At 46.3% G+C, this 9,612-nt stretch overlaps 1 non-coding gene across 1 annotated transcript; it reads left to right on the top strand.

The window, feature by feature from the left end:
- The first annotated feature begins 7,037 nt into the window (after positions 1-7,037).
- On the top strand, positions 7,038-7,109 carry Trnac-gca. Its single transcript has one exon. It is a non-coding gene; the product is annotated as a tRNA-Cys (tRNA).
- Positions 7,110-9,612: the final 2,503 nt, after the last annotated feature.

The raw sequence follows: 9,612 nt of genomic DNA, 5'->3' as shown, positions 1-9,612 counted from the left end.
CAAAGACCTTAACATCAGGCTTGAAACTCTGAAACTGCTAGAGGAAAATGTAAGGGAAACCCTTCAATATATTGGTCTTGGCAAAAACTTTCTGAAAATAACCCCAATTGCTCATTAAACAAAACCACAGATCAACCATTGTGACCTCACAAAATTACAAAGCTTTTGTGCAGTAAAGGACACTGTGAATAGAGCAAAGAGGCAACCTACAGAATGGGAGAAAACCTTTGCCAGCTACACACCTGACGGAGGAGTAATATCCACAAAGAACTCAAAAACCAATTAATAAGAAATCAAACAACCCAATTAAAAAATGGGCTATTAAGCCGGGCGTGGTGGCGCATGCCTTTAATCCCAGCATTCGGGAGGCAGAGGTAGGAGGATTGCCTTGAGTTCAAGGCCACCCTGAGACTCCATAGTGAGTTCCAGGTCAGCCTGGGCTAGAGTGAGATCCTACCTCGGGAAAAAAAAAAAAAAAGGCTATGGAACTAAATAGAGAGTTCTCAAATGATGATATACAGATGGCATATAAACATTTAAAAAAATGTTCTACATCCCTAGCCATCAGGGAAATACAGATTAAAACTATGTTGAGATTCTATCTCACTCCTGTCAGATTGGCTACCATCATGAAAACAAATGACTTTATAACTGCTGGTGAGGATGCAGGAAAAGAAGAACCCTTCTACACTGTTGATGGGAATGCAATCTGGTCCAACCATTGAGGAAATCAGTGTGGAGGTTCCTGAGACAGCTAAAAATAGATCTACCATATGACCCAGCTATAGCACTCCTGGGCATATATCCTAAGGACTCATCTCACTACCGTAGAGATACTTTCTCAACCATGTTTATTGCTGCTCCATTCACAATAGTCAGGGAGGTCACTGATACCCCCAAAACATTACAGTCCATTGTGGAGGCTTTTGGTGTCCCACCAGGAATAGATGGTAAGACCCTATTGCTGAAGACTCCACACACTTGGGCTGCAATATCACTGAGAAATCCTGCTGGAGCTGAGCTGAAAACTTCCTCCATGTAGACTATGTGATAGAAAGCTGAAAATAGCTACACTGCACTCAGTTCAATGGGAGAGAGATTAATCACCACTGGAGATAGTCAATAGTGGACACTGCAAGCCTTTAATTTGCTCAGCCAAGGCCGGGTGTGGTGGTGCATGCCTTTAATCCCAGCACTTGGGAGGCAGAGTTAGGAAGATCACCATGAGTTCAAGGCCACCCTGAGACTACATAATAAGTTCCAGGTCAGTCTGGGCTAGAGTGAGACTCTACCTCAAAAAAACAAAACAAAACAAAACAAAACAAAAATAATGGCCAGCCAGGCCAAATGAGCCAAAAGATGCAATAGTGGCATGTCTGTTGTGGGGGAAGCCACCCGCTCTCTAATTGGACTGGAGGCCCGCTCCATGGGAGGAATACATGACTGATACTGAAAACCTACACCAGGAGTGCTCATGAGCTGTAGGGGTGTAACGTCTGCTGGTGTCTGACTAAATGTATAAACTATGTTCACCAAACTGCCCAGAAAACACTCCTCTTAATGTTCATACCCATATATTAATGCTACTCTTACTTTTGGTTAGAAAACCTTCTCTTTTCACATAGCAGTGACCTTGGGATGTCTCAAAAGGCACCATGGTACTGAGAAGTGACAGAGGCATTTTCATCACTGAAATGTCTCTATCACACCTTCCAAGGTTCAGGGTCCATTGCAAAAGAGTGGCAGAAAGAATGTAAGAGCCAAAGGAAGAGCAGGACTCCTTACAATGTGCTCCTCCAGACACAAACTGGCCTGGATATTCATGACCTCACAGTGCCTGACACTACCTACACAAGACCATCATAATAGGAGGAAAATATCATGACATCAAAATAAGAGTGATTGAGAGGGAAGGGGATATGATGGAGAGTGGAGTTTCATAGGGGAAAGTGGGGGGGTGGATGGCTTAGTGGTTGGGCCGTTCACCTGCAAAGCCTAAGAACCCAGGTTTGATTCCCCATTACCCATGTAAGCCAAATGCACAAGGTGGCACATGTGTCTGGAGTTTGTTTGCAGTGGCTAGAGGCCTTGGTGTGCCCATTCTTTCTCTCTGTTTGCCTCTCTCTCCCTCTCTCAAATATATATATGTGTGTGTGTGTATATATTTTTAAAAAAAGATTACCTGAGACTCCATAGTGAATTCCAGGTCAGCCTGGGCTAGAGTGAGACCCTATCTCAAAAAAAAAAAAAAAAAAAAAAAAAAAAGGATTAAAAGGCTAAGTGAGCACCAGCCATCATCACTCTCTGCTTCCTGAATATGGCCTGAATGTGGCCAGCCACCTCCTCTTGTTCCTGATGCCATGCCTCTCCTGCCCCTCATGATGGGCCATGGCCTCTAGAACTATAAGCCAAGATAAGCCCTCCTCCATTAAGCTGTATTAGACCATGCTAATGAGAAAGGAAACTAAGACAGAATCCCACATAGACATCAAGTTGCTTTTTATGAAAGAATAAGGTGGGCTGGCAAGATGACTTAGCAGTTAAGGCACTTGCCTGAGAAGTCTAAGGACCCAGGTTCAATTCCCGGTACCCACAAAAGTAGACCCACAAGGTGGCACATACATCTGATAGAAGCCCTGGTGCATCCATTCTCATTCTAAATCTCTCTCAGTAAAATGTTACAAAAATAAATAAGCAAAGTAACATATCCTGTATCTCTTAATTTGTGCTGGACGATTTAGACAGGACATAACTCATTACTGAGCTGAGACACCAGCAGAGATCTACTGGGCGTGAGTGAGGAACCGCTTAGGTTTCTAGGTCGTGGATGTGAGAATGCCTTCTGGCCTCTAGAAAGGGGACAATCTTTTGGAACAAGAATAATTCATGATAATTTCCCACAGCCTGAGAAAACAGTCTCGGGAGCATTCGGTTCCATTTGCTCTGATTGCAGCCTCACCCAGCAACCTTCTGTTGGCTCATTTGGTTTCCCAGGTAACCTGAAGGGCATCCTGGCTTATTATGTATCAGCCTTTGAGAGCTAATTAAGAAGGGCTTGAGAACATAGTCAGATCGGGTTCATGCACAAGTTGAGAGGTCCTATGCTGCAAAGCTCAGTGCCTGCTTGACAACATTGAAGGTCTGCCAGTTCAGGATTTCTGGATGGCTGTTTTGAAACTAATTATCAGCACTGTGGTGAGGGTGAAGGGCAGAGTGAGTATCATAATCCAGCAGGTACGGTCATTAGGAGGGAGATGGAAGGGACCAGTGGAACATCTGGGAATGGATCACATTAGTGGGTAACAGTCTCGGGCACTGATTTTTTTCACTGTTAGAAATCAACCCTGGAGAGAGAAGCTTGAGCATGGGAAAAGGTCACCCATGTGTCACCGCTGTGAAATCATCACTCCCTTGTCCCTCTCTTCCTGGGTGAGATCAACCAAGGAAACCCCAATAACACCACTTATTCTAGGAGGGCCTTCACGCATATGCTTGATGCTGGAGAAGAGATGTTGCCTGTGCTCACACATATGAACAAACATGCACACACCACACACAACAAAACGCAGGCCCACGGGTCTACATAGGTTTCGTTTTGTTGAAATACATTGCACATTATCATCTAAAGATCTGTACCCTTTTTTGATTCTGAAAGAATCCTCTGTTTCTCTACTCTGTCCTCCCTGGCCTCCTATTAGATATCCTTTAAGTAATCACATTCTATCTTTATACCTCATTTGTTTCTATTGCTTGATTTCTCTGTGCTTCATGCAGGGTAATTGCTTATCTTCCTAATTGGTTCTTAAGCAATCTTTTCTGCTACTTCATTCATCCACTGAATTTAAATTCCAATTAATATAGACATCTTTCTTAGAATTTCTGTTGCTCTCTTTTTCAACTGTAGTTTATTTAATAAGATCCTATTAGTTTTTCTTTCCTTTTTGTTTTGTTTTGTTTTGTTTTGTTTGTTTTGTTTTGAGGTAGACTCTCACTCTAGACCAGGCTGACCTGGAATTCACTCTGTAGTTCCAGGCTGGCCTTGAATTCACAGTGATTCCCCCTACCTCTACTGGGATTAAAGGCATCCACCACTATGTCCATTGACCTCCATTTTTATTTTAATATCTTTAAAGTTTTATTTATTTATTTGAGAAAGAGCGAGAGAATGGGTGTGCCAGGGCCTCCAGTCACTGCAAACAAACTACCACAAAAAAAAAAAAAAAATCCACTGACATTGTATTACAGACTTTCTGCTTGTTTTCAGAAACAGGCTACAATCCCACTGGGCATCCAACCCAGAAAAGCAGAGCCCTGAACACAGACAGCAAAGAACGCTATGGTTTCCAATGTGTAATGGTCCCCATAGGCTTGTGACTTGAATGACTGGTCCCCAAATGATGGCCCTGGGGATGCATGCTTGGGAGTCTACTACCCCTGACACTTGCTGGCTTGTTTCCTGGCCTGCCTGCCGTGGGGTGAGCTGCTTTGTTCCACCCTGCCCTCCCTGTCATGACAGACTGAGCCCTCTAAGTTATTCCTTTAAGTGTTTTGACTAAAGGTGACACAAAAATAGGTACCACGGAGAGGTCCCTGTGGGACTGCTGGAGGTGGGACTGCCAAGCAAAGGGGATAACTGAAGCAAGGTTTGCCTATGCCCAAGCACGAGTGCTTCCTGGGCCCTTGCCCCCTCAGCCAGAGCATGGCCCTCGCCATGGCCCTTTTAGCCCTGGGACAGGGGAGACCCCTCCACAGGCTCGGTGCTCCAAGTGCTTCGACAGGTCCAATGATCACCTGAAACCCCATACATGATCTCTCTCTTTCTACAGAAAAAAGTCACAGTCTATTGCTTCCAAACGAGAAAAGCATTATAATTTTTGCTTATTTTTATTTATTTATTTGAGAGTGACAGACAGACAGAGAGAGAAAGGGTGCACCAGGGCTTCAAACCACTGTAAAAGAACTCCAGACACATGTGCCCCCTTGTGCATCTGGCTTACGTGGGTCCTGGGGAATCAAGCCTTGAACTGGGGTCCTTAGGCTTCATAGGCAAGCCCTTAACCACTAAGCCATCTCTATAGCCTCCAGAAAGGCCTTTTAAAATTCACAGAATTGGCTCTGCCATAAGAAACCCATGCCCAATTTGGCTATGGGCCCATTTTGCCCCTCTGCAATGGATAGCTCACAGGCATGAGATGCCCCAGTGATACTTGCTGTGTGCTCCCCTTGCCCATCCCCCCAGCAGGGGACCTCAACAGCCACCATCCCTAGCAAAAACCAAATTTGTCTGGGTGTCCATGGCATGGCTTCCATTTGCTAGCAGGATGTTTGTTTATTTTTATTTATTTATTTATTTATTTATTTGAAAGTAAAGACAGGGAAAGAGGAAGAGAGAGACAGAGAGAGAGAGAGAGAGAGAGAGAGAATGGGCGAGCCAGGGCCTCCAAACGAACTCCAGATGCGTGCTCCCCCTTGTGCATCTGGCTAACGTGGGTCCTGGGGAACCAAGCCTTGAACTGGGGTTCTTAGACTTCACAGGCAAGCGCTTAACTGCTAAGCCATCTCTCCAGCCCCTGCTAGGAGGATCTTACCACTCGTGGCTCATGTCTGGGACCCCATGCGGCTTTCACAGCATCACAAGTTAGGAGAGTCAACCTTTAAATAACAACACGGAGCTGGGCATGGTCATCCTTGGCACAATATCCACTTAGGCAGGCCTGGGGTACATGAGACCCTGTCTCAAAAATAGAACAAAAAGGGCTGGAGAGATGGCTTAGCGGTTAAACGCTTGCCTGTGAAGCCTAAGGACCCCGGTTCGAGGCTCGGTTCCCCAGGTCCCACGTTAGCCAGATGCACAAGGGGGCGCACGCGTCTGGAGTTCGTTTGCAGAGGCTGGAAGCCCTGGCGTGCCCATTCTCTCTCTCCCTCTATCTGTCCTTCTCTCTGTGTCTGTCACTCTCAAATTAAAAAAAAAAAAAAAAATAGAACAAAAAGGGCTGGAGAGATGGCTTAGTGATTAAGGCACTTGCCTGTGAAACCTAAGGACCCAAGTTCAATTCCTCAGTACCCACATAATCCAGATGCACTCTCTCTGTCTGCCTCTTCCCGGCTCTCTGCCTCCTTCCCTCCTTCTCTCTCACAAATAAATAAATAGCATATTTAAAGTGGCTTCTTTTTTCTTTTTCGAGGTAGGGTCTCACTGTAGCTCAGGCTGACCTGGAGATCACTCTGTAGTCTCAGGGTGGCCTCGAACTCATGGCAATCCTCCTACCTCTGCCTTGAGAGGGCTGGGATTAAAGACATGCACCACCACGCCTGGCGCTTCTATGTTTTAAAAAGAAAAAATAAAAAAATTAGAGCAACAAACACAGAGAGACTCCCTAAAGAAAATGATACTGATCTTGGAGTAAACCAGGAACATTGTAATATGAGTGTATTCCAGGACATCCAGCAACAAGGCTGTCATCAGCTTCCCCTGGTCTGTCTGGTCCCCGGGTTGCGGGGCTGCCGCCCCACTGGAGTCTCCCCATAGCAAGTCTGCGGATGGCCCATCGTGACAGGCCTGGGGGCTTCAGAGTGGCCATCAGGGTAAAGGATGGGTGTGGGGACAGGCAGAACATGTTCATGAAACAGTGTGAGAGGTTCACAGGGGCACAGAGACCCACCACCCAGGGCAAGCTGTCCCGTCAGATTCTCCCTGCAGTCCGACTTCCAATGCTCCTGGAGGCAACGCAGGGACCTGCTTCCTTGGGCCTCACTGTCCTGATGCGTGAAGAAAGGTGCGGGGAAGGTTCATATCCTAGGTCACTCTCACCACTTGTAGAGAAGAGACAAGGGGTGGCAAGAGGAGCAGGAGCTGGAAGGAGGCAGGAAGGTAAAGGATGAGACCAGAGGGAGCCGTGCCTGGGCAGGTGGCTGATGCTTCACTGTTGAGGAGTTGCTAGTACTAGAATGAGTCAGGTCATTGAGTGCCAGAAACAGCTGAGATGACATGTGTCTGCAGCTTTAAGAGATGCTAATTAGAGGTGTGTTTCACTGTAGGGGGCATAGCTCAGGGGTAGAGCATTTGGCTGCAGATCAAGAGGTCCCTGGTTCAAATCCAGGTGCCCCCTACATAGGTCTTACTGTGTTGCTTTGCTTTTTGCTTTGCTTTTTTGTGGGCTGAGGATGAGGATGTGGCACACAGCCCGGGCAATCCTCCTGTCTCAGCCTCCCCAATACTAGGATTAGAGGAGTGACCCATCACGCCTGCCTTGCCTCCTACTATTAGACACCAGGGGTTTTTGTTCTCCTTCTTTCCACCCTCTCTCCTCAAACCTCCCCCTGAAGGCAGCGTCCTTCCTATGGCAAGGTCAACCAGGGTCCTTGCACAGAGGCCATGTGTGGACCAGGCAGTACTTGAGGCCACCCAGCAGGGGGCGCTTGCGGTCCTCAGCTCTTCCCCTCCTCCATCGTCCCCAGCGCTGCTTGCCCTCTTCATGGATCCCAATAGGCTTGCCGTGGTCGCTTCTATTTCTGCTTGTGTACAGAAGTAGCGTGTGCACAAAAATCCTCAGTGGAGGGCTGGAGAGATGCTTAACTGTTAAAGTGTTGCCGGCAAAGTCAAAGGTCCCAGGTTCCGTTCCCCAGTACCCACATAGAGCCAGGTGCGCAAGGTGGCATATGTGTCTGGAGTTCATTTTCAGTGGCTACAGACTCTGGCATGCTCATTCTCTCTTTCTCCCCCTCTCCTTCTCCGTCTCTTTCCTTGTCTTTCAAATAAATTTCTTTTTTAAAAAAAAAAATTTGGGCTGGAGAGATGGTTTAGCGGTTAAGTGCTTGCTTGTGAAGCCTAAGGACCCCAGTTTGAGGCTCGGCTCCCCAGGTCCCACGTTAGCCAGATGCACAAGGGGGCGCACGCGTCTGGAGTTCGTTTGCAGTGGCTGGAAGCCCTGGCCTGCCCATTCTCTCTCCCTCCCTCTATCTGTCTTTCTCTCTGTGTCTGTCGCTCTCAAATAATAAATAAATAAATAATGGACAAAAAAATATTTAAAAAAAAAATTTAATCCTCAATGCAGAAAAGCCCCTTCAAAGTTTCCAAATTGAAGCTGGGGAGATGGCTTAGCAGTTAAGGCGTTTGACTACAAAGTATAAGGATCCAGGTTCACATTCCCCAGTACCCACATAAGCCAGATGCACCTGGTGGCACATGCCTCTGGAGTTTGTTTGCCATGGTGACAGGCCCTGGTGTGCCCATTCTCTATCTGCCTCTTTCTCAAATAATTTTTTTTTTTAAATTGAGTTTTCATGGGCTGGAAAGATGGCTTAGCAGTTAAGGAATTGCCTGCAAAACCTAAGGACCCATGTTCAACTCTCCAGATCTCACATAAGCCAGACACACAAGGTGATGCAAGCGTGCAAGGTTACACGTGTGTACAAGGTGGCACACGTGTCTTGAGTTTTATAGCAGGGGCTGAAGACCCTGGTACACCAATTCTCTCTCACGCTCACTCTTGCTCTCATAAAAAAAAAAAAACAGTTTCCGGGCTGGAGAGATGGATAAGCGGTTAAGCGCTTGCCTGTAAAGCCTAAGGACCCTGGTTCGAGGCTCGGTTCCCCAGGTCCCACGTTAGCCAGATGCACAAGGGGGCGCATGCGTCTGGAGTTCATCTGCAGTGGCTGGAAGCCCTGGCATGCACATTCTCTCTCTCTCCCTCTGTCTTTCTCTCTGTGTCTGTCGCTCTCAAATAAATAAATACATAATGAACAAAAAAATAATATAAAAAATATATATTTAAAAAAAAAAAGTTTCCAGGGGCTGGGCATGGTGGTACACGCCTTTAATCCCAGCACTCCGGAGGCAGAGGTAAGAGAATTGCTGTGAATTTGAGGCCACCCTGAGACTACATAGTGAGTTCCAGGACAGCCTGGGCTGGAGTGAGACCCTACCTCAAAAAAAAAAAGTTTCCAAATCCTGCAAGTGTTATGCCCTAGACATCTTCCAGTATCTTCCTTTCCACTGTCATGCCTTCCCACTTCATGTGGGAATCATCATAACTCCAAGTCCTGTTCCTAACACACCTTCCAGGGGACTTTCCTTCAATCACCACCATACGCTGCTTTAGCCTCCTGCATAAAGCCCTCTGTGAATTCAGTGTCTTGACCTGCCTTCTGTTGTTGTAACAGAATACCAGAGACTTGGTAATTTATAGAGGAAAGAGGTTTATTTTGGCTCAGGGTTCTTCTGGAGTCTGGCAAGTCCAAGACCATGGTGCCAACGTCTCCTCCTCAAGTTGGTTCAGCTCATGACAGAAAAGCACACGAGTAAACGGCAGGACAAGAAAGAGCAGGGACCGAAGTCCCTCCCTTCTACAAAGACAGTGGTCCCTTTTAGTGACCCACTCACTTCTTTTATTTGATCATCCTTTTCTTTTAAATTTGAAACATTGTTTATTTCTTACTTATTTAAGAGGGAGGGAGAGAGCAAAAGCTCTAAACACCAAAGTGGAAGCTTCAGTAATTTTCTCCTTTTCTCTCTCTCTCTTTTTTAATAGTTTATTTTTATTTATTTGAGAGAAAAAAACAAGACAAAGGAAGAGAGAGAGAGAGAGGAAAAAATGGGCACACCAGGGCCTC

This window comes from Jaculus jaculus, chromosome 10, assembly GCF_020740685.1.
Source record: "Jaculus jaculus isolate mJacJac1 chromosome 10, mJacJac1.mat.Y.cur, whole genome shotgun sequence".
NCBI lineage: Eukaryota > Metazoa > Chordata > Mammalia > Rodentia > Dipodidae > Jaculus > Jaculus jaculus.
This window is presented reverse-complemented; position numbering and strand designations above follow the sequence as displayed.